The 26,227-nt window shown below is 40.1% G+C and overlaps 1 long non-coding RNA gene across 1 annotated transcript in view; it reads right to left on the reverse strand.

The window, feature by feature from the left end:
- The window catches only part of LOC134737200 (uncharacterized), an 80,297-nt gene that overhangs the window by 35,967 nt on the left and 18,103 nt on the right, over nucleotides 1–26,227 (reverse strand). Inside the window, exons 2-4 of the long non-coding RNA XR_010121849.1 lie at nucleotides 8,468–8,795; nucleotides 7,854–7,969; nucleotides 1,017–1,145 (exon numbers count right to left, since the gene is read on the reverse strand). This is a non-coding gene — a long non-coding RNA (uncharacterized lncRNA). The remainder of the gene's footprint in view (nucleotides 1–1,016; nucleotides 1,146–7,853; nucleotides 7,970–8,467; nucleotides 8,796–26,227) is intronic.

Here is a 26,227-nt window from a genome sequence, read left to right on the forward strand (position 1 = left end):
GTTAAATGAGGTTATAAGGGTGGTGTCCTAATCTGATGAAATTAGTGTCCTTACAAGAACAGAATACACTAGAGAGCCCTCTCTCTCTGTGAGAGCCATGTTAGAACAAAGCAAGAAGGTGGCCATCTACAACTCAGGAAGAGGGGACACAGCAGAAACTGAACATGCTGGAACCTTGGTCTCAGACTTTCAGCCTCCAGAACTGTGAGAAAAAAATTTCTGTTGTTTAAGCCACCCAACCTCTGGTATTCTGTTATGGCAACCTGAGAAGATTAATACAATTAGATTCCAGGTGTGGTGACTTTGTAACAAATAACATTTGCCCAATCCTTTGCTCAAAGGGCTTCTTCTACAGATGAGGATTAGAAAGAAGTAGCAGTAGACACTGAATATCATTATGGCCACCTGAATCTTTCCATCTCATATAATCTTTCTTTCGCTTGAAGGTTTATTTTTTTAAATGAGAAACAGGAAAAAAAAATGGACCTTGAAATCAAGAGGAATGCACTCTGATCCCTGCTCAATGGTATTGTGCAAATCAAGTCTAGCTTGAGAGTTTGGGGGTTGACCAAATCTTTGGTCAAAAACCTGATTCACCTTTAGATGTGTTACCTTGGTCAAGTTACTCAACCTTTCTGATGGACAGTTGCTTTATCTACAAAATGAGAGTAATATCAGTAATTTACCAGGTCATCGTGAGGATTAGATGCAGTAGAGCATGTAAAGAATCTAGCTAATAATGCCATGCAATCTAATAAATGTAGCATGTGAGAAGGCAGTTGTGCTAGTTATCTTTTGCTTTGTAACAAATTACCCTAAAACATAGTGACTTAAAACATAACTTAGTGACTTAAAACAAAAACTTATTATTTTATAGTTTCTTTGGGCCAAGAATCTATGCATGGCTTAGCTTACTGCCTCTTGTTCTAAGGTTTCTTACAAGGCTACAACTAATGTATTGGTCAGGGCAGCAATCTCACTCGAAGTCTTGACTGGGGGAGGATCTATTTACTCACATGGTTGTTGGCAGATTTGGTTTCTTGCTGTATTGAGGGCCTCATTGTCCTGTTGGCTCTCTCATATTCCTAGCCATGTTGCTTTCTCCATAGGGCAGTTCAAAACATGATAGCAAGCTTCCCAGAAAACTAATAAAAGAGAAAGAGTGTCCAAGATGGAAGCTATAGTTTTTTTGTAACTGAACCTTGAAAGTGATATCCTATGACCTTATACCACATTCTATTCATTAGAAATGAGTCACTAGGTCTAGCACATACTCAAGGGGATTGGCATTATCAAGGGTGTTACCAAGGGCATGAAGATCAGGAGGTGGGGATCCCTGAATGCCATCTTAGAGGCTGCTGACCACAGCAGGGTAAAGTGTGAAGAAGAGTAAAAAACATGCTCTGGAATAAGACTATACCCAATTCTCCTTATGAATGGGATTTCTCTACATGCTAAAATTTATTTTTAACTTTAAAATCAACACTCATGGCACATTTGTGGTCACTTGCAGGTATTCTTAGAGCAGCAAAAAATTTGAGTCACTCAACACAAGCATTCCTAGCTGAGGTGGGACAACAAAGTGATGCTCTGCTTTTTCATTTCAGCTCTCAGCCTGAGAACAAGTATCTCTTTTGTGGTCTATTTAGTGCCCCATTTTTTCTCATTTTTATGTTTTATGATGGTTATTTTGCTGTTTAAAATGGTCCCAAAGCATAGTGCTAAAGCGATCCTAAGTAGAAGGCTGCTGTATGCCTTACAGACAAAATATATGCATAAGAGAAGCATCATGTCGGGATGGGTCACAGTGCTGTTGCTGTAAGTTCAATGTTAATGAATCAAAAGTGTATATTGAATAAGATATTTTTAAACAAAACATAATTAAAACAAGGTTATATATTGATCAGAGGCTCAAAGGAATCTAACCCTGTATTTCCTGTAGGAGCAACTGTTTAGTATTTGCTAATTCAGTGCTCATAGCCACTTTATAGAACATAACTGCCACAAATAATGAGAATTGACTGTGTTTGGGTAAAATCAACTCCACCACTTGCCCAGCTGTGCCATCCTGGGAAAGCTTCTTAACCTCTCTGTGTTTTAGCTTTATTAAGAGAAAAATAGGGATACCATAGGACCTACAGCCAAGGGCTTTGGGGAGGATAAACTGATGTTCCTGGTACAGCAACTGGCACACAGCAAATACTTAATAAATAGGAGATATTATTATAATTATTATTGTCTGAGTTCAGTTTCTTCATGATCATCGCAAATTTTCTGGAAGTATACTTTCTTCTATTCTGGGACAGTATCTGGTGCAGAGTAGGCACTCATGAAAGACATTAAATGAAATAAAAATTCTCTGATCATATTAGGTGGAAGATCTAAAGCTGGAAGAAAGCAAATTCCTGTTCCTGGTCTCTGGATTTGATATTACCATTGTGGCTGGCAGGGGTGGGAGTGTGTGAAACATTATAAAAACTCTCTCATTAGAACCCACATCAAGACACTAAATCCATAGCATTGACAGACTGTTGACTCACCTCCCCCTGGAACCCAGAGAATGCCCAGCAGATGGAAATGTACCCAAGACGAAGAAGCCGTGGTATTTTCCCCATGTCACCAGGCGTGAAGCCAGAAGTGGATTTGGCAGTAGTATGCAATGGGATTAATCATCTGTAAATAAGTCACCTACATTGCCTTGGAGATGATTTTTTCATCTCTAAATGCCAAGTCATCACCATAAGAACTGAGGTGTGACATCCATACGGCCTCTGGGCTTGGTATCTGACCTTGCTTTTGCAAGTTGCTCTCCAAGCTGTCTTTCCTCAAAATGGAAAGCATTTGGGAGCTGTACACTACAGACTATCTCAGGGAGAGTGTGTAGGTGGATTTCAGGGGCTACAACCATTAGTCCTCTCTTAGGAAGCCAGAAGTTATCCAGGAGGGTTATTGGGGGCACAGCTAAAGGAGGTATGCATTGTATCCTGTTTCTTCATGGCATCCTGATGAAGCTGTGTGACTCAGAACCAGTTAATTTCTCTGAGATTTAGTTGTCCTCATTTGTGAAATAGCATCTATTTTGCAAAGCCTATGGAAACTCATCCAGATGAAGGAGAAACTTAAGCATATTCTTGGTGGAGTCGTATCGCCACCTACCCCTTCTTCTCAGGGTTTAGTAATAGCTACTAACAATAGCTAACTTTAATTGAGCACTTATAATGTCCCAGACATTATCTCATCTACTCTCCCCTTAACACTATTGTTATTTCCATTGTACAGATGAAGGAACTGAGACACAGAGATGTGAAGTAATGTTTCCAAAGTCACATAGCTAACAAGTGGGGGAGCAGGAATTTATCCCCAGCTCATCTGACTCCAGAGTCTGTGCTAACGTCTAGCAGCTTCCCTTGAAGATATCTGTATTTTAACAAGGGCATCTTGGAGACAACAAGATATATGCTGGAATTTCAGGTGGAACATTCGGCTAGCGAGAAAGACATCTGCAGAAAACAGGCCCTGCAGCACGCCTTACCCATGATTATCTTCCTCTACTTGAGAGCTGACCACAGTGCAATCAAACTAGAAGTCACGATTGAAAGCTGACTGCCTAAAGTGGGATTGGAAAATTAAACTCACTCATTATTTCTTCCTTCTTAAATAAAGGGCTATGATTAATTTGGTGTATTGAGCTGTGATTAACTCTGAGACTTTAGGGTCTCAGAGTTTAGGGGGCTGAAATGCAGAGGGCAGAAGCCCCCCAAATTCCACAGACCCTCTCCCACTCCCCAGCTTTATTTTTCAGCATCTGCTGGGCCTTGTCACTACTCTTCCCAACGATTTCTGAGCTAGCTACAGAAAACTCCTGTTTTACAGACAAGAAAGTGAAGGCAGAGCAGTTACACGACCTAACAAGATAGAAAACAAGTAATAGATATAACTGGTATTCATATCCAAGGCTGCCTGGCTTCAACATCAGACCTCTCTTTCCCGACATGGTCACCCCAGAAGGCTTCCCTGATGCTGCAAACCTATGCCTTGTGCCAAAAGGCTTCATGAGTCTGGCTGCTACTAGGTGGCAGCTGAAACTGTGGAGTGTGGAGTGTGGCTGTGGAGTGTGGCAGGTGACGGGTGTGCCACAAAAAACAAAATCCTCCTTGGAGACAGACAGAAGATGTGGCCTGGAACACCAGCTCACATGTATTAGGGGCTTAATGTGAGTCGGGTTGTAAGTTACCTTTTATCACACCAAGGAGAGATGGAACTTGAAAGATTCTTGTGCCAGAATTCCTACCTTGGATGTCAACCATAGTTTTGAAGAATGTTTCTTATTCACCTCAAAAAGGTCAACTTATAGGCCAGCACCACAAAAATCCCTTCAAACATGGAATATTTTTCAAGCATTAATACCTTGAGCTGGAAGCAATAGAGTTTTTTTTGTTTTTGTTTTTTTTTTAAAGACATATGACAGATCTGACACCCAACCCTAGGGCAATTTGGTGCCTAATGAACCAAAAATGGCTGCAGCAGCACACACTAGTGAAAGTAGAAATTAAAATAACATTCTGGAAGACAATTTAGCAATATGGATCAAAGAGATTAAAAATGTGTGTAGTCTTTTATCCAGCCATTCTGCTTTTAGGATTGTAGTCTAAGGAAACAATGAGATATATGCACAAATGAATTCATCACAGCATTATTTTTATTTTATTTTTCCATAAGTTATTGGGGTACAGGTGGTATTTGGTTACATGAGTAAGTTCTTTAGTGGTGATTTCTGAGATTTGGTGCACCCATCACCCAAGCAGTATACACGGCACTATACTTGTAGTATTTTATCCCTTGCTCCCCTCCCACCCTTTCCCCCAAGTCCCCAAAGCCCATTGTATCATTCTTATGCCTTTGCATCCTCATAGCTTAGCTCCCACATATCAGTGAGAACATATGATGTTTGCTTTGCCATTCCTGAGTTACTTCACTTAGAATAATAGTCTCCAATCTCATCCAGGTCACTGCAAATGCTGTCAATCCATTTCTTTTTATGGCTGCATAGTATTCATTGTGTGTGTGTATGTGTGTGTGTGTGTGTGTATGTATATATATGTGTGAATATATGTATATATGTGTATATGTTTATATATGTGTGTATATACATATGTTTGTGTATATATGTATATATGTGTATATATGTTTATATGTGTGTGTATATATGTGTGTATATACATATATGTTTGTGTATATATGTATATATGTGTATATATGTTTATATGTGTGTGTATATACCTATATGTTTATGTGTGTATATACATATATGTTTATATATGTGTGTGTATATACATGTTTATATATATATGTGTGTGTGTGTGTGTGTGTGTGTATACACACACACACACACACATATACTTCTTTATCCACTCATTGACTGATGGGCATTTGGGTTGCTTCCACGATTTTGCTATTGTGAATTCTGCCACTATAAACACGCCTGTGCAAGTATCTTTTTTGGATAATGACTTCTTTTCCTCTGAGTAGATACCTAGTAGTGGGATTGCTAGATCAAATGGTAGTTCTACTTTTAGTTCTTTAAGGAATCTCCACAGTGTTTTCCATACTGGCTGTACTAGTTAACATTCCCACCAGCAGTGTATAAGTGTTCCTGTTCACTGCCTCCACTCCAACATCTAATTTTTTTTATTTTTTTATTATGGTCATTCTTGCAGGAGTAAGGTGGTATTGCATTGTGGTTTTGATTTGCATTTCCCTGATCATTAGTGATATTGAGCATTTTTTTCATATGTTTGTTGACTATTTGTATATCTTCTTTCGAGAATTGTCTATGCTTAGACCACTTTTTGATGGGATTGTTTATTTTTTCTTACTGATCTGTTTGAGTTCGCTGTGGATTCTGGATATTAGTTCTTTGTCAGATGTATAGATTGTGAAGATTTCTCCCGCTGTGTGGGTTGTCTTTTTACTTTGCTGACTGTTCCTTTTGCTGCATCGCAGCATTATTTAAAAAAGAAAAATAATAGAAACAATCTACATGTTCATTAATAGGGGATTTATTATATTACCTATTGTGATTAAACTAGACAGGCGCTAAAAGCTCCTGACTTTCCCTCTCAATCTTGTTTCTCCTCCATGGCTCCCCATCTGGTTGACGACATCCTCATCCACGCAGGTGCACCAGGCAGAAACCTGGGTGCTCCTGAAGACCTCTCTATCCTTACTTCCCCTCCCCAATCAGCCACCAAGTCCTGTCTGATACAAATGCTAAAGAGATCTCAAAACTGTCTCTTTTTTCCTGTGCCCACTTGGCACAACTGGAGTCCAAACCATCAACCCCTGTCTCCTGGATACTCTTAGATGCCCAATATCCACCCAGAGTCCCCAGTTCTAATCTCTACATGCTTCTGTAGCTAGAGTTCTTTTTAAGAAAAATCTGATGATGTCTTCCTTGCTTTCCTATCAAAGCCTTTCCATTGTACTTGTGATAAAAGAATTCCATCACACGCCCAGCCAGAAAACCCCACAGCAGGGGTCAGCAAAGTTTTCTGGAAAGGGCCAGATAGTAAATATTTTAAGCTTTGTGGACCCTGCAGTCTCTGTAACAACTATTCATCACTGCCAGTGTGGTGTGAAAACAACCACAGACATTATATAAATGAGTGGGTGTGGCTCTGTTCCAATAAAATTTTATTTACAAAAACAGGTGGTGTGCTGGATTTGGCCCCTGGGTTATTGTTTGTCAACACTTGTCTTGTAGGATCTGGCTTCTATTTTTCTTTCTAATTTCCACAAGGCCGTTTCACCCCCATCTAGTCATTGTCTCCTCATCAGGACCTCAGGCAAGCTGTTCCCTTCACCAGCAATTTTCCTTTCTATTCCCAGCCTGGCCCTACTCTACCCCTCTCGGACTAACACATTCACCCCTGGCCAGCAGTTTCTCACTAGTCTAGTCTCAGCTTCAGAGTTTTTCTTTTAGGTGCACTCCCTACATCCAGGCTAGGTTAGGATGCCCCATTCTTCCCAAAGACTTGGTACTTGTTCTTTGCAAAGCTTGTGAAATTTGAGATTAAATAATTCTTAATGCAGTTGTGTGTTTATATGTCACTTCTGCTAGACCCAAAGTTCTATGAGATAAGGAATTATGCCAATTATTGAACACAACTATATTCTTAGTGCCTGGTATGGTGCCTGACACATACAAAACGAATTAAATATTTGTGGAAATGTTGACTGAATAAATGATCACAAAACTAGAAAGAAAAGGGCCAATACAGATATAATGAAATATTAGGAGATACATGTATAAGTGATTTTTATTTTTTTCTTATACTTTCTTCCATTTCTCAAATGTTTCACAAAAAGCATACATTATTAGTCTACTCAGAAAAATAATTAATGAATGGAGAGAGAGAGAGAGAGAGAGAGCCCTGCTTCTGTGTTCAAATAACCAGTGAAACAAGCCCATTTTTGGCACACCATACATGTTGAACTATCACTTTTCTCTGCTTGTCCAGAGCTGCCTAATAAGCCCCTCCACTTCCCTACATATTGCCTTTACCTGGTCATTTTTCATTTTCTATAGGTCACTTCCTCAGATCCCAGAGCATCTGTGTATCTGGGTACTGATGTGAGTTGAGCCATTTCTTCCATTCCTGTGGCAGATGGGCACTAGTGTACATACACCCACACAGCCTAATTGGCCATCTAGGGCTTTCCAATGCCAAGTTTAGGAAGGGGTTAAGAGATTAACTGCTGCCATGTGAAATGACAAGCACCCATAGTTTCGCAATGCAGAAGCTGTCCATGCAGATAGGAAGTGGGACAGCTAACTTATTTATTTCACTCACCAGTAGCTCAGCTTCCAACATCTGGTCATTTCCATGCTAGGCTGGTCTCCAAGTGGTACACGGGGGCAGCAGGCCACATGGCGACCATGTCCAATGTACTCATCCGATAATTCCCTCTGCATTCAAGAGGAAGCCAATGAAGATGAGACTAATTATTATCTCCAAATAGAGATAGCATTTTGGTCATCTTCCAAAAAAATCTATGTGGGTAGAATAAGGGGGAAGTCAATAATTGACAAAAATATGTGGGTTATGTAATGGATTATGGGCCTACAAAGAAGTAAAAGATCTATTACTGACTTTGATTTTTTAAAGTTCCAGATTAGATGGATATTCAACATAATCATATGGAAAGATAAGCAACAACACAAGGTAAGATAAATAGCAGCCGTAATTGTCAAACAAGTGATAGTGACAGTAAGTGACATGGCAGTCACACTCCTTCCAGTTCTGTGAAAGTCAAGGCCATTACTTCACATTCTTAAATTTCATGGCATATCAGAGTGTCATTGGCTATAAGTAACAGAAAATCCTGACTTAAGTAAGAAAGCAAGTATCATTTCTTATTTCAGAAGTCCAGAAGTAGGGCAGGGGTTGGTAACTTAGCAACTCACAAAGTTATCCTGAATCCTGCTTTTTCCATCTCTTCACTTGGCCATCCATGGTTGTTTCAACCTCATACTTGGAATTAAAATAGCTGCAGCAATTATAGGCATGACATTCCTTTCTTATGGCTTTCTGTTTGGAATGAGGAAACTCTTTTTGGAAATTCTTCAGCAGATTCCCCTAATGTTTCATTAGCTGGAGCTGGATCATTCACCCCATGAGCCAATCTCTGGCAAAGGGACCAAGACGACCCTTGGACCAATTAGATTCACCAGTGGAGCTAGGTGTAGGGTCAGCTTCTCCTGAAGCATGTGGTTGCATGGGAGATGGCTTTTGCTAGGAAGGAAAGAAAATGAATTCTAAGCAAGCAACCAGTACTGTCTACCACTCATGGATAATTTCAAGGTGAGAAACATTTTACACCTGCAGAATCTAGTATTGCAGTGACCTTTCCAGCTTCATCTCTCACTGTATACATCCCCATCACACACCCTAGACCAAGCAGACTGTAATTCTATTAGTTCTTTGAGAGCAATGTGCTTTCTCAAACCACTCTGGAATGAATTATTTCTGTTTCTCAACTTTAGGCTAATCATACATTGCTGTTTGCCCAGAATCGTCCTGGTTTACACTGGTTATCTTGGCATTATTACTAATAGTGACCCTTTTTCATAAGCCTTCCAATTTGGATAAGAACATGAAAAATATTTAGGAAAGGGAAGGGAGGTGTTTGGGATTGGTTGTGGATAGTCAAGGAGAGAAAGGAGTTTAGAATGACTCTCGGGAATCTGACTTGGGAGGTTGGGTAGGTAGAAATAGAAGTCATCAAAACAGGAATCAAAGAGGGGAGATTGTTTTGGAGGATATGTTAATGAGTTAAATTTTGGACTTAGGACATAGCTGGGTACAGATGACCAGGTAAACGTTAACTATGTAAGTTCAGAATTCAAGAGAGAAAGACATCATCTGGTGATAGAAATGTGTGAAATAGTATCACCCTGTAATCCCAGCACTTTGGGAGGTCAAGGTGGGTGGATCACATGAGGTCAGGAGTTTGAGACCAGCCTATCCAACATGGTGAAACCCTGTCTCTACGAAAAATACAAAAATTAGCTGGGTGTGGTGGCCTGTGCATGTGGTCCCCCCTACTTGGGAGGCTGAGGCATGAGAATCACTTGAACCTGGGTGGCAGAGGTTGCAGTGAGCCGAGATTGTGTCACTGCACTCTGGGCAACAGAGCAAGACTCTGTCTCCAAAAAAAAAAAAAAAAAAAAAGCAATATGTAAAATAGCATCTAGATACCTGAAGAAATAGTATCTAGGTACCTGAAGTCATGAATATGAAAGAGATGACCCAGAAGAGATGTGGAATTAGAATGCACCCATGGTAAGAGTCCTGGTAAGACCAACATTTAGAAGTTGTGCAAATGGAGTGGAAGCAGCAAAGGAGACTGGGAAAAACTGACCAGAGAGAAAATTGGGGAATCAGGAGAGTAGAGGCATGGAAGCCCAGGAAAATGAGAATTTCAAGAGGAAAGGAATGGTTGGTGAAGTCCCTAGTGTTACAGAGAGCTCAGATAAGGTAAAGATCAAAAAGAGTTTATTGACATCAGGAATTCATTGGCCACCTTTCCTGTAGCATTCAGAGAACAGCATAGAATTATATTATTTTAGTATGAAAGACGACATCATTAATGACCTAGTTTTTTATGATAAAATGCTCTTTTCATAAGGCTAGTTAAGATTTAGTGGCAGAGCCTAGACTGAAACTGCCAGCACTTGACTCATCATTCATGGAATTGGCCTATCACGTTGTGTTGTTCCTTTCTGTGTGCTGAAACTGTGGAGACTGGTGAAAGTGGGAAGCATGCAGGATCAACACAAATCAGTCTCCAACAATCTGGACTAACAATGTGACTTCCTCTTCTCCCCATCTCCGCTACTGCTGCCTTGACTGCAACCACGATCACAACACTCCTGGACTGCTGCAGTCGCCTCCTAACTGATCTCCCTACTACCTCCAGTCCATGTTCCTCACATCAGCAAATGCATCATAGTACATCTCTGCTTAAAACGCTTCAAGGATGTATATTTTTAAAGTATAATAAATAAATAAATAAATAAATATAATGGCGCTAATATTAACCCAGTGGAATTGTTGTGAAGATTAAATAAAATAAAAATTTAAAAGAAAAAAATGCTTCAAGGAAGCACCAAGGCAGTTCAAAGGGAGAAAGGAGCTGGCTCAGAAACAACTGGATAAACATCTGAAAAAAACAAGAACAACTAACCACTATAATGGCCAAAAATATAGTTCAAAATGAATCATAAGTCCAAACATAAAAGCTAAAAATGTGCTGTTTCTATTTTAAAAACTTAAGAAAGTCACTCACAACCTTGGGAAAGGCAAAACAAAAAGCACTAAGGATTAAAGAAAAAAATCAAGTGGACTTCATAAAAATTAAAAGCTTAATGCTCATCAGAAAACACAATTAAGAAAATGGAAGAGGCTGGGCGTGGTGGTTCACGCCTGTAATCCTAGCACTTTGGGAGGCCGAGGCTGGAGAATCATGAGGTCAGGGGGTCAAGACCAGCCTTGTCAACATAGTGAAACCCCATCTCTACTAAAAATACAAGAATTAGCCAGGCACAGTGGTGCAGGCCTGTAATCCCAGCTACTCGAGAGGCTGAGGCAGGAGAATCACTTGAACCTGGGAGGCGGGGGTTGCAGTGAGCCGAGATTACACCACTGCACTCTAGCCCCTGAGCAACAGAGCAAGACTCCGTCTCAGAAAAAAAAAAAAAAAAAAAAGAAGAAAAAGTCTTAGACTGGGGGAAAATGTTGATACATACATATAAAATATATATTATATATATTTATATTCCAGAATATATAAAATCATTTTACAAATCAATAATTAAAAGACCAAAACCTCAATTAAAGAAACTTTACAAAACACGTCACTAAAGAAGACATATGTAAGGACAGAAAGCAAATGAAAAGGTGCTCTAAGTCATTAATTATCAAGGAAAGGCAAATTAACATTTCAGTGAGATGTTATCTCATACCCATTAGGATGGCTAAAATCAAAAAGGACAGACAATCCTAATGTTGACAGGGGCTTTGGAAACCACTGGAACTCTAATACATTGCTGTTTGGAGGATAAAATGGCACATCTACTTTGGAATACTGTGGGAAGTTTTTTTATAAATATGCACCTATCCAAAAAAAAACAAAATTAGAAGACTTATACCATAAAATTTCAAGACTTACTATTGTAATCAAACAGTGTGATAATGGTGTAAGGATAGACATACACAAAAATGAGACAGAATAGAAGATCCAGAAATAGAATCACTACATACGGTAAACTGATTTTTGATAAAGGTGTGAAAGACATTTAATGAGGAGCAGGATAGTCTTTTCAATAAATGGTTCATGAACAAGTGAATATACCTTTACAAAAATGAACCTCACACCATATACAAAAATTAAAGTGGATCATAAACCTAATCATAAAACTAATATTATAAGACTTCTAGAAGAAAACCTTGTGACCTTAGGTTAGGGAAGGATTTCTTAGACAGGACATAGGCATTAACCATAAAAGGAAAAAAAAAAATGATAAATTAGACTTCAGCCAAATAAAAATAAATTGCTTTATAAAATATACCATTACAAAACTGAAAATACATGTCACAACTGGGAGAAAATATTGGCCAAATATATCTCTGGTAGGGAGATATGTTTGTATACAAAATATAGAAAGAATTTTCAAAACTCATTAACAAGAATGTAATTTTTTAATGTAAAAAGATTTAAGCAGACGTTTCCCCAATCTATGAGAATGATAAAAAAGCATATGAAAAGCTCTTCAATATCATCAGTCATTAGGACAATGCAAAATAAACCAAGTGAGAAAAATGGCAAAGTAAGCATCTTTGAAAATTCCTCTGTAAAAGCAATGAGAAAACTTGCAATAATGGTCAGGATTAACTCTTTCAGAATTCTAGGAATTAACCAAAGTCTTGTGTGAATCTGGGAAGCAGTTATTCAAGAAAAACAGGTGAACCTCATGAAGAACAATGAGCTTTGTGGCATTGTAAGTTGAGCTACTCCCATCCCCATTCTCCAGCTTCACTTTAGCCTTGAAAACTAACAGCCCCACATCACAGTGAAAACCAGCAACCTGGCAGCCACTGGAAGGGGCAGAATACGTAGGGTTAGAGCTCCTTTAAAATCCCACTCCCAAAGAATTGTCATTTGACCTGTCTGGTGGTTCCCTGGAAGACTTCAATAGCAGGCTGTATTTATTTGACCTGAGTAAGAGCGCAGCCAGTGCCTCCCTGGGGGCATTTGTCAGAGATGGTTACTGGCAGCCGCTTATCATCATGGCTGTCTGAGGTACTGGATAAAGCTTGGGCAAACAATTGATTAACCAAAGAGCCTAAAGGGAAAATCTGAGGAATGAGATGTCCACAGGGGCTCTGAAAAGCTCTGACATATTCCTGAATATCTAAGAAGCCATATGCATGGGACAGTGACAGGAAAGGCCTGAGAAGGCCCTAAGCTCTCACTTCTGGCTGACCATGAGGCTCCATGAAAGAGGAAATTGAGGGCTGAGGTGGAGCTGTCACCTGTCTTGCTAAGTGTTCAGAGCATGCTCCTGTATTCACACATAGCTGCTTTGCAAAAACTTGGTGACTTATTTGTTCTAGGCACTTAAGACAATATTTGCACAGTCATTAGCTGTCCAGTAAGCTAATTAACCTGTGACTTCAGTGGCCACCCTCAACAAAGAATGCAGATTTGATAGAATTAGGTCAGTAAAGTTCATTAAACAAACAATAACTACAACAGAAAGCAGCAACAACAACAAAAAACCCTAGAAAGGGGAGAGAAACTGATTTCCAGAGTTGCTGCATTATGTTATTTAAAATATACAGTTTTCAAAAAAATTATGAAATATGTAAAGAAATAAGAAAATATGACCCATATACAGGGAAAAAAAGCAATCAATAGAAACTCTCTGAAAAAGCACAGGCATTAGACTTACTAGACAAATAATTTAAATCAGTTATTTTAAATGTCTTTAAAGAACTAAAATATGCCATGTCCAAAAAACTAAAGGAAATTATGAGACTAATAGCTCACCAAATAGAGACTATCGCTAAGGAGATAGAAATTATGTAAAAGAACCAAATACAAGTTCTGGAGTAGAAAAGCATACTAGCTGAAGTGAAAATCCACCAGAGGGGCTCTACCACATATGTGAACTGGCTAAAGAAAGAATTAGCAAATATTAATTAGCATCTCGATAGGTCAATTGATAGGTCAATTGAAATGAGTCAGTCTGAAGAATAAAAAGAGAATGGAGGAAAATCAACAGAACATCAGAGACCCATGGAATAACACCAAGCATACCAAGAGATGCCGAATGGGAGTGGGGACAAGGTAGGTAAGGGGTAGAAAGAGTATTTGGAGAAATAATGGCCAAATTTTCCGTTTGATGAAAAAAAACAAACCAACAACAACATTAACCTGTATATCCAAGAAGCTCAACAAACTCCAAGTAAGATAAAGCCAAAGAGATTGACACCTAGACAAACCATAATCAAATTGTCAAAAGCCAAATCAAATAACATTCTGCTACACACTAACTTGAATGGTCAAATTTTATTTGATTTGATTTTATATTTTTAGTAGAGATGGGGTCTCACTATGTTGCTCAGGCTAGTCTCAAACTCCTAGGCTCAAGCAATCCTCCCTCCTTGGCCTCCCACAGACTGCTGTGATTACAGGCATGAGCCACTGTGCCCAGCCTGGAATTGTCAAAATTTAAAAAGGTTGTGAGGCCCCTGGAACTCTCCAGCATTGCTAGTGGAAATGTAAAATGAACAGCTACATTGGAATATATTTTTCACTTTCATATAAGTTAACATATACTTAGCACATAACTAAGCAACTTCACTCTTAAAAATCATATTTAAATGTTTATAGCAACTTTTTTCATAACAGCCCCAAACTGAAAACATCCTAAATGTGTATCAACTGATGAATGAATGGATGAACAAATGGTATCATATCCATACAATGGAATACTACTCAGCAATTCAAAGGAGTGAATTAGTAATATATGTATCAATATGGATAAATATCAAAAGCATTATAAGTAAAAGAAGTGAGACATAAAAGACAGTATAACATATGATTTCATTAATATATGAAAGTCTAGGAAATGTAAAACTGTGATGACAGAGAGCAAATCAATGACTGCCAAGGACAATGAGTAGGGGAAGGACATTGATTGCAAAGAGGCATGAGAAAATTTGGGGCATGATATAAAAGTTCCATATTATGATTGTGGTGATGGTTACACACTGCATGTATTTGTCAAAACTCATCAAATAATTTACTTAAAATAGGGTGAATTTTATTGTATGTAAATTATACCTCAATAAAGCTAATTAATTCAAAACATAAAAGGAAATAATAATATACCTACTCTGTGATCCAGCAATTCCACTCCTAGTTATTTACCTAGGAGAAGTCCTCAAAAAGACATATATAGAAATGTTTATAGCAGCTTTATTTACAATGGCCAAAACCTGGGGGCTGGGGGAAGCCCTTCAACAGAATGGATAAGCCAATTACGAACATTTATACAACAGAATGTTACTTAGCAATACAAAGGAATGAACAACTTGGATGAATCTCAAAAACACTATGCTGAGGGAAAGCGAGACACAAAGCAAATACGTAGTGTACGATTTTATTTATATGAAGTTAAGAATAGGCAAAACATATATATGGTGATGGAAATCAGAAGAGTGGTTGCCTATTGGGGGTGGTAATTGATTGGAAAAAGGCATAAGGGAACTTCCTGGGTTGATGGGAATATTCTATGTTGTGACTAGGGAATTTGTTGTAGGGCATATGGACTTATCACTCCTGGTAGAATGGCACACTTAAGCTCTGTACATTTCAGCATATGTAAATTTCATAAACTTCAAGTGATCCTCATTACACTTAGAATAAAATCCAGACTCTATGGAGACCTTCAAGGTTCCAGCCTGCCTTTCCAATTTACTTTGTTCCACACTATCTTTCCCTGACCATCCTCCAGGCACCTCAAGCTCACCCCAGTAATCACAGCCTTTGCATGTGTTATCTTCTTGGCCTGGGTGCTGTCCCCTGCTTCTTCACATGGCTGGGCCATCCTCATACTTCAGGTCTAAAACTAATGCCAGCCTGTCTGAGAGGCTTTTCTTGACTGCACCTGAAGTAGCCCTACTTGGTTGTCTTCGTCCTTAGTTTGTTTCTCTCATAGCATTTATTAATAATCCTTGCTATTTTTTGGTCAATCTACTTACTTTTGCCAGCCCACAGAAGGTAAGTTCCCACCTCCATAAATAGTATGGTTTAGTATTTTGTTGTTGTTGTTGTTGGAGGGTGAAGAGGATGGAGGTTTAAAATTTGTTTTAATTAAAAAGTGACACCCATCACTTTTTTCTCTAAACCTGTCTCAAACACTTTTCATCCCTGTTGGTCCTGACTTTCCAAATTAAACTAAAAGCTCCCAAAGCTAGGTGTTAGATCTATTTATTTCTAAATGGTACTCCCTAGACACTTACATGGTTTGCTTTGATTTGCTACAAAAGCCTTACCTGCCCCCAAATTGTTGAGCTCACCTGCTACTATGTCAGAATATCAGAATCTTCAACCTTAAGGGTCCCTTTCTGAGTCAAGACAAAATATCATTAGAAGACCCTGTGGAAATACAAATATACTCTCAGGGGTGGACTAAAATGTTGTCATTTAGGTATAATGATTGATATGATGTGAAGTTTATGTCCCCCTCAAAATTCATAGGTTGAAATTCTAGCTCCCAAGGTGATAGTATTAGAAGGTGGGGCATTTTGCAAGTTTCTACCCTCATGAATGGGATTGTTTCCTTATAAAAGAGGCCCAAAGAGGCTTGTTTGCCCCTTCCACCATGTGAGGACACAGTGAGAAGTCACCATCTATGAATCAGAAAGCAGGCCCTCACCAGACACTGAATCTGCCAGCATCTTGATCTTGGACTTCCCAGGCCCCAGAACTGTAAGAAAGGCATGTCTGTTGCTTATAAGCTACCCAGTCCATACTATTTTATTACAGTGGCCCAAACAGACTATGACGATTATTAATAACTCTCTTTTACTCTCAAACGTGTCCAATTTTGGATACTAAATTATAAGATCACCCTATCCATCAGGAAATCTCATTGACAGTGGCACAGAGGAGAAGTGAGCCTTGGTGAGGTCCAGGGGACAGCTGTGCTTGGAGGGGAGACAGGTATATAAAGCTAATAGGAGGTACCAGGTGTGCAACAGGAAGGCACAGGAATGGGAAATGGTGGACGACAAAAGGGACTCCAGAAAGGGAATAGGAGATGTTCTGGAACAGGAATCATGAAGACAAACTTTGCTACTTCACAATTTCATCGGGTGCCAGTTCAACCTGCAACACGCACAACCCATTTACCTTTCCTCGAGGCAAAAGTGATTAACTAGCACCAGACTTGTCCAGGAGAAAGTTAATACATTTTAATAATTTATATTCTGCCCATAATCCTTGTTTATTCTAGCAAAGGAGTTAGGGGCATCTATTTCAACACTTTAATTCTTTGAGTCATTTTCCAGTAGTAGCTGAAACTGTGCACAGGGTAAGCCCTGAGGGATGGGCTTAGGGGAAAATCCTCCATGGAGCTGGGTGAGCAATCGTTCTCAGGACAAAATGTTGGCTAGAGAATCCCAGTTTCTTGGTCCCTCAGGGAAAGTTAGTGCAATTCTCATTAATGCTTACCTCAAAGTTCCCTGACCTGACAATTCACAGTATCTCATAAGCAGAGCTGGTCTATAGGGAAAAACTCCTTTTCAGATTTATCTTTCTCCAAGCCTGGAAAAGATTCCCTTTTTTTCTGTCATCTGCTGTCATGGCTGTTGGCTGATGTAAAACTCAGGCTCATCACCAGGTAAAACGTTCACACGTTATTTCCAATCAAGGTCTGCCACAGAGAGGTTGAATTTGCCTTTTTCACCCATTCCCTGCCACAAGCCCAAAGAGCAAAGGCAATGTCACCACGAGCTGTTTGACACCATGCTCATCATATATCATGCCAAGGGGAGAAAAGAGTCATGGTCTCTGTGAACTGTAAAAACTTACACCAAAAATGTGGTCACTTGGCAGCTTTTTGGATTGCCTCACTTTTTCTCGCCAGCTGAGCTTTTCTTCAGAATTGTTTTCCAAGTGGCAGCTTGTGTTTATTCTACTGGGCTTTTGGAGAACTTAGGAAAAGGAAAAATCAACAAAGTGTGGTTATGCACATGGAAAACCATATGCTTCATAAAACTGCATATGTGCTGTGTTTAAGATGTAAAGGAAGATATGCAAAAAGCCACCTGCCAATTTCCCAATTCACCTCGATTAAAACACTCAGAAAGCCCGTGTTCATAGTCAAAACCTACAGTGATGCCTTAAATTTCACACATTGTTAAACCTGAAAGCTGAAAGTGCTATTCAAGGTTGCAAATACCAGTTCCCACAGGGCTGCAGGCAGGTAACAGAAATGAGTGAAGTGGGCCAGAAGGGATGGTCGGTGTAGAACTGGGAGTGAGGGCCTTGCCTTTAGACAATTGTTGCCAAACAAAAACACAAAGAAAGCTAGAAATCCACATTATTTTATGAATTTTCCTCAATTTTTCAATGTTAGTGAATTATTCAGCTTTAGTCTAAAACATTCTGTAAATAATACACTCCACTAAGATTTGATCCAAGGGCTTCCAGTGTGAGACTTCTATTCTAGAACAATTTCACTGTTAATTTTTTTTTTTTAAGACAGCTTCTCACTGCGTCACCCAGGCTGGAGTGCAGTGGCACAATCATGGCTCACTGCAACCTTGACCTCCCCAGGTGCATGCGATTCTCCTATTTCAGCCTCCCGAGTAGCTGGGACTACAGGTGTGTGCCAACAGGTCTGGCTAATTTTTGTATTTTTTTGGTAGAGACAGGGTCTTGGCACGTTGCCCAGGCTGGTCTCAAACTCCTGCGCTCAAGTGATCCACCCGCTTCTACCTCCCAAAGTGCTAGGATTACAGGCATGAGCCACCATGTCCAGCCTCATTCTTAATTAATAATAAAGAAGCTTGAGTAAACAAAGACACTTTCTCAAAGTCACACTGATTGTAAATACCAAAGGTGTCACCAGGGCTCAGCTCTTCTAACTTTTAGCCTGCTATTTTCCTCCTAATTCTGGTTTTGTACAACCTGCTTTAACTTGTAAGGTTTTATATACAGGTATTCAGATGGTCAATTTCATTGTGCTTTTGTCCCGATTGTTTTTCGTTTACGCTTCAAGATCCATTCTGCACCCTTCTTGATCTGTGTTTCAGGAGGCTGGCCTATGTAGACTAGGTCAAAGAACTTCTTTGCTCTCTGGCTTTTAGCTGAGTCTGGACAATGGGAGGTCCCAACAGGAGTTCAGAGGGAAGGTAGGTGGAAAGTGAAAATCGTGTGTTTATTCTCCTTGCTTCTTTCTCATTTCCTTCCATTAAGGGCTTCTCTGTGGGGCTTATTTCTCGGAGTTTCAGTAACGGCACCCTCTCCTTGCCCCTTCAGACTTGAGGGTAGTAATGGAGCAAACATTCATGATGTGGGTCTCCACACGATGCTCTGTCTGTCCGAGTGGGAGCTGCAAGTTAGTCCTGCCTCCTATCGGCCGTTTCCCTCCCACAGTTGGTAGTAGTGGCTCCCTGTGGTTAGGTCCAGGGCTCTATATTGTTCCTTGCTGGTTTCCCCAAACTCTGTGCACACGTTTGTAAACAGTCTCTTCATTAAAATCTCTTTGGTTACCCAGTGGAAGTAACATGACCACCACATGCTTTGCCTAATGAGAGTCTCCCTTAGTATTGAGAAACTTGTCTCCTGAGAAATCCCTCCGTGCTGGGCAAACCAACTTATGCATGAGTCCTATTTATATATTTCTTTTGAATTTTCTGCTTCTTGTATCATACTACTTCTTCTATCTTTAATAATTTTAAATGCTCTTATTTTATAGTCTCATAAAGATATTTCTATTATTTTGAATCTTTGAGGTGCTAATTATCCTTTTGAAGCATTTAGTATCTTCCTTATGATGGTAAATTTCCGGGTGTGAGTCCTTCATGCCCTGATTTGTAAAAATGTCCCAACAATGCAGTTTCACAATTTCCCCTATTATATCCTAGGGGTTTCATAGACTTAAGCAATCTATGCTAACTTATCACTGGTATACATTTAGATACCGTGCCCGTATGTGGCCCAGACCTGGGGTTTTGATTTTTTGGACACAGCTTCTTTTTCTTTTTTTTTTTTTTTTTTAACTGGGGTTCTAGATGGGTGGCAAGCTTACTTGCTTCTTTCCTGGACTCAGATGTGGAGTTTTTGTAGTCACCATCCCACGGACAATGCAACTTTTCAAGGCTCATGGCTTTATGCTGAAGCTCAGTTCTATTTTCCCTACCTAGCAAGGGCTTGAGGCCACATTTCCTGTACCCCAGTGGGTGTTAAATCCCCAACCTTCAGCTCTTAGGGCTTATATCTGGGTCAGAAAATTTTGCTGAAATACCAACTCTCCGTCACTGCCCTGGCTTTGATTTCTCTCTTCAATTCTTGTACCTGGGGATTTTTTTTCTTTTATGCCAGAGTATTTTTAAAAATTCTATTTCTACTTTTTATTCATCCTTTGTACAAGTTTGCTCTGCCATATTATCAGAACCAAAGATCACTTTGAAACACTGAAGTTCATGTCCAGCATAAAGTTGAGGTAAACTATGTGTTCCTGCTTCTGTCTTGCATAGTCACTAACAAAATTCAGCTGACAAATTAAGGCCAAAATAGAGCGAGTCTGAGGGGCCCAGACTTGGATACCTAACGGAGTGTGAGTCACTTCGGATATTAATCTAGCCTCATTTACAGTGATTGGCACCAGGAGGCAAGGTGGAAATGAAATATTCATTGCCCATTCAATATTACCTAATTTGTATGTCTAAGTGTTGACAAAAGAGAAGCCTTTGCTGTCTACTTTATGAGTAATTGTAAATTAATATGCAACCCTGCACCCATTCCAGGGAGAAGAGAATCACTTGGATTTGCCAACTGTTCAACAGCACGGCCTGGTTTTATCTGCAGATGTCACCCATCCCACCTCCCACTGTTGGAAACCAGCAGGAACAGAGAGACTTCCTAAGAGAAGTGCCTTTGGATAATGTCATAGAATCTTGAATCTAAGAATCTTAAATAATCCAGATCAAAAGTAACATTAAATATTATGTTTTAACTTAATAAATGAGGAAGATGAGGCACAGCTTGTATTTCAGGTACAGATATTTCCTCAAATTCTTCCAAGCACTTTTGCAGCACTGCCAAACATTGTCATTTTGCTCCTGCAATTATTTTCTTGTTATGAGGCTTGCTGATATATTTTTTTCACTTGAAAAGTTGTATGGAACAGATCTTTGGATGTTCAATACCTACACAGATATAGTAGGCAGGACTGGCGTGCTATATCCATCACCATGACTTACAGCCCAAACATGGCTGCTTTTTCTTCATTTGCTTAATACATTGGGCCCTGAGTTCTTCATGTGCTTAATACATTGGCCTGAGGTTTCCTAGGGCTCGGTTAGAAAGGAAATGCTCAGGGCTTTGACACATTGCAAATGTCAACTTGAAGTTCCAGACACTTCTCCAAGCACGTAGGCTGTCAGCATAAAAACCAGGGCCCCATAGCACAAAGCAGGCGTCTCCACCATTCCCCAGCCTGGGGCCCTCCCTAGGGAGATTGAACTCAAGTTCAAGGCTGGGAGTGGGAAGCCATCTCTGAATCTAATTTCTTTATTTAATAAAAAGACCAGAGGCCAGTGGAAGAGGATCTCAGAGGAATAAGGCTATGTGGGGGTTAACCACAAGGGAAAAGCATTAATGTAATTGGAAAGAAGAAAATGGTGGTAATAAAACTAGCAAGTATCGTCTATGCCCTTCTCATTCATTATCTTATTTCATCATTACCCCCAAAAAAGCTGTGAGTTAAGTACCATTATTAATCCCATTTTACATATGAAAAAACAAAGGCACAAGCAGCTCAGCAGCAGGTCACATAGCTGGTAAGTGGCAGAACCAGAGTTTGATTCAGACATTCCTACTCTAGAGACTTCAGTCTTAACCACTATGCCTGCTGTCATAGATTCCAAGGAGCATCGTAATTCAAACGTAATGCTTATATGTTCCTTTTGCATTTTCTTAAGTCTGCTCCCTTCTCTTATAGATGTAGGTTTTATTAATAACAATAGTTTCTAAATTTCCCTATATAAAAAAGCAGCAGGGTAAATATTTTACATGAATACATTTTCTTATTTACTCTCACAACCCTATGAGGCATTATTAACTGCTGAAAAAGCTGAGACTGAAGGTTATTAGCCCAAGGTCATACAAGTAGTAAATGGCAGAGACTAGATTTAAACCCAAACCTTCTAATTTCAAAGTCTGAGCTCTCATTACTATGACAGTGAATCTCAAATTTCATACCCGGAGAATCTTTTAGGAAAGCAAACTCCAGGCCTCTATTCACAGATTCTGAATAGTAGGTCTGGATAAAGCCCTGGAATCTAAATTCTTAAGAAAGAGAAAAAAAAAAAAACCTCCCTGGATGACCCTGATGCCAATTGCTTGAGGATTCTGCCTTACCAAACCCTCCCCACCACATTATCACTGTGACTACAATAGGTCAAGCATTAACTGATCAGTTGTATTTTAGCTGTATTTATGCTGTTGCTCACTGAATTTGCTCACTATATTGCAGGTTTCTCTTTCTCCTCTCCCTGCATATCACCCTGAGTATCAAGGCGACTGTGTTAGTTGGGACATTTCTCATTGCAAGTGACAAAATCCAATTAAAATCAACTTAAGTAAAAGAGGGAATTTACTGGCTCATTGGACTGAAACAGCCAGGGGCAAATCTACCTTCAGGCATCATGTTCAAGGAATTCATCTCTCTCTATGTCTCAGTTTGGTTTTCCTTTATGCCTTCATTTTCAGGCCCAGGATCCCCTCAAGAGTTGATGGCCACCTGCAGCTTCAAGCTCATATCCATGTCGTTTAGTGACTCTAAAGAAAAGAGACAGTCTCATTCTCAATTGTTCTGGCAAAAATCCTGATAGGCTGATTTTCATTAGGCTGTCTTAAGTTCTCATTCTTGAACCAAACACTGTGGCTAGAGGGTGTAGAATATTCTGGTTGGCTGAACATTAGTCAAGTGCCCACTTGACTAATGGGTGAGAAGGTCAGCCTGACCATCACCACGTGGATTGAGAATGGCAGACAGGCGGTTCTCCAAAGGGGAGAGGTGAAAGGAATAGAAGGAAAGGATAACAAGCAGGGAAAACTACCAAAGTCCAGCACACTGGAGCAAGATGTCTAATTCCTGGAGCAGAGATGGCCATGTTACAATTTATTCTCCTCCCAGATGATGACCTAGCAGGATATTCCCATATCCTAACTGAATTAGGCTAGCTTGGGGACCCTGAGACCCTGCACTAGCAAAACAAAACTCGGCTTTTTACAAACATTGTAGAACACACCATAGAATTTTAGGGTTGAAAAGGATCTTATCGATCTCCAGTCCAGCCATTTAATTTTGACATTTTAAAAAATCAACAGAATTAACCATTTTGAGTCAAAATTCAATAAACCATTCACTGAGCACATAAGCAAAGAGTGAGCGTGTTCGTTTGTGGAAGTATCACTAGAAGGTTTTGGAGTCTTGGGTTCTGGTTGCAGATGAAGGAGGCAAGTCCCTTCAGCAATTTGGTACCTATCTTTCTCCATCTCAGTGATGTACTATTAGAGTCAGGAGTAGAACCCAAGTCCCCAAGTCTAGGACTCTTTCTTTCAACTCTGCAGTACCTTGTGGGAGGTATCTCCTTTTCTTACCTTGGTTGTATCTTCTTCCCTCTTCACTAAAATTTATGCTTTCCACCCATCAAAAGTTTGCATCACTCCTTCAGCCAGCCTTTAGTGACTGCCCTCCGAACACCTAATTGTAGTGGGGAAGTAGTAATAGATGAGACATGGTTGGTGCCCTCAAATTTACAACATGGGTCTCAAGCTTCTTGAAAACTACCACTTTCCTGCTAGCTCACCCCTTTCTGCATTTTTCCCTAGAGTCTCAACAGTTTAGAGCCCTCTGCAGCCTCTCTCATTGCTCCAAATCTCCTCCTCCTCAGGGATGTTGTGTGGACACAGACTGACTGCTCACTCTCCCACCCCACGGGCTTTGAATAACCTCTCTCGGAGCTCATTCTGCACCATGGACACTGTCTGTTAAAATTTAATGGCAAGTTAGTTAAAAAATGACGCATTTTACTGGCAATTCAAATCAGGTTATTGGGCACCATCTGCCTTTCTTCAAATTAATGGGAAGAAGAAATGGATCCTTTAGGCTTTGTTTATTTTTAGATTATCACAAAGGAACCCAGAAGGCTGCCTCTAGATCATGTTAATCCCCACTGTAAATGAAGCCAAAATATCGGGGAGAGACAGGGGGTGGTAATAAGTGAACATAAACAGGTCTCCATTCACATGCAGAGATTATGGGAAAAGCAGAGAAAAGTGTTCCTGTCTTCCTGTCTTCATCTTGTCATTCCCCTTTCTGGACCAACTGAGGAAAAAAGCCAAAAGAATTATAACCCCAAGGAGGTAGCTGATTGAGACTGCCAGAGTAACATAAGTGTGGCCAGAACATCCTCTCTTCTGCAGCCCCTATCAAATTCAGGCCAAGCTGGTGGTTATGTTTCACCTTTGACTTCAGTTCTGGAGGCAGATGGAACTCCAGAGACCTGGAAAATCCTAGACAGATCAAGTTTGAACTTGATCGAGAAATTCCCTCCACACGGTACCCCTCTCTCAGGCCGACTTTCTAAAACTCTTCCCCTCACAGGCACTGGCCCTGGAAGGCTCCAGTTAAAAAGCAAACAGGTTACCCAGGAGATGAAAACAAGTAACTCATTATCAACTGCTATCCCATCTGCACAGGTTCCCGAGCAGATGGCTGCACTGCCCTCTGAGGGAAGAGCACTGGGCTGAGAAGGGCGGACAGGCTACAGGATCGAACATGAGCCTCCTGGGAGCTAATACGTAGGAAATTGGGAAGTTTCGGGTGGGAGAGAGAGATAAAGACATGGCACCTAGGTCCTAGGGGGCTTGGAAGCAAGGATGGCGTATTGCCCAGAAAAGAGGAAAAGAAAGTGATGGAGAGCTGGAGAAGTCACAGAAAAGGGCAAGGTGATTTCAAATGCAATGTTTGCTACCCTCCAGTATTTTTTCTAAAGTGTGTTGTCTCAGACTGGAAGGAACACCAGAGCATTTGATTTTTCCATCCTTGATACAGTCATAGGTATTTCTGGGGCGGGGGATAGGGGGCGGGGGAAATGGAGGAGGATGTTTATTTTGACAATTTCCAGCAGCAATTATTTCATTTGGGAGCATTTTTTGCAATAGGCTTTAATGCATAATTGTCAAGCTCCTATCGATGTCCTGTCAGCACCTCATAATTATAAAAGTATTTCATCATTAAATGCACTTGAGAAATGCTGAAATCCATACCCTCATTCCTTCTGTTTCAAGTGGTCTTGTTTGCACACACCCAGTAATGGAGAATGCTGTGCCACCAGCAGTGGCAGCTCATTTTGCTGTTGGAAAACTCCACTGGGTAGAGTATTCTCCTTATGTCAAATCCAGGTGGTTCTCAAACTTCAGTGCACATAAGAATCAGCGTAGATTTGTGAAACTTGCCTTGCTGGGTCCTACGCTCAGAGTTTCTGACTCAGTAGATGTAGCGTGGGGGTCTGAGAATTTGCACAGGTGACTTAATCCCATCCATCTCCCTGTAATTTCCACTCTCTCTTTCCTGTAATTCCCACTCTGTCTTCCCTGTAATTCCCAGAATGACCCAGCAAGTCTAATTCCCTTTCCAGTGTGCAGAACTTCAAACACTTAAGCCCAGCTCCCCACTGAAATATAAAATCACAAGGGTAGGGATAGGGCCAGTAATGGTTTCCTTGCCTTCTTCCCAGTGGCTTCAGTGGTGTTGACAACAGTGTGCACACAATGAAAATCTGTTGAGTGCCTGGCACAGAGTCACTGCTATATAATTGTTGCTTGTTATTATTACTTCTGAGGAATAGAAACCTCACAAGACAGAGCTTCCTTCCAGAGGGCTCCAAGATAAGCTGCAAATGCACTCTTACCCTGTCTTCTATGTTTCTAAACCTCAGTAGGGCCTAGAGTCAGACAAAGAGTGTACTTTTGCTTTGGGTAAGGGATTTCTAGATTTTTTCATGTGCAGACTTGGCAGGGCTGATGTTACTTTTATCTCTTTAGAGAATGGGCTTACAAAAAGAGTGACATGGTGGATATTTTCACCCAAGAATTCTCTTACCAAGTGGAAGGAAGTAATGGAATAATGAAACTCAGCAATCGGATGGGAAATGGAAGAGTAAAACCAGTCTCCCGTAGTGGATGTGCTCCAGACGTCCTGGTAGTAATTTACCCTCATATTAAAACCCCATAACTGGAAAAGAGCACAAAAGTGGGCATGACAAGGGCCTAGTGCAAGAGCAGTAGGTTCTTACTCCTGGCTTTTCCAAGGGAATGGATGTTTCTCTGATCTATTTCATCATTATTACCATTC

Source organism: Symphalangus syndactylus, chromosome 7 (assembly GCF_028878055.3).
Source record: "Symphalangus syndactylus isolate Jambi chromosome 7, NHGRI_mSymSyn1-v2.1_pri, whole genome shotgun sequence".
Taxonomy (NCBI): domain Eukaryota; kingdom Metazoa; phylum Chordata; class Mammalia; order Primates; family Hylobatidae; genus Symphalangus; species Symphalangus syndactylus.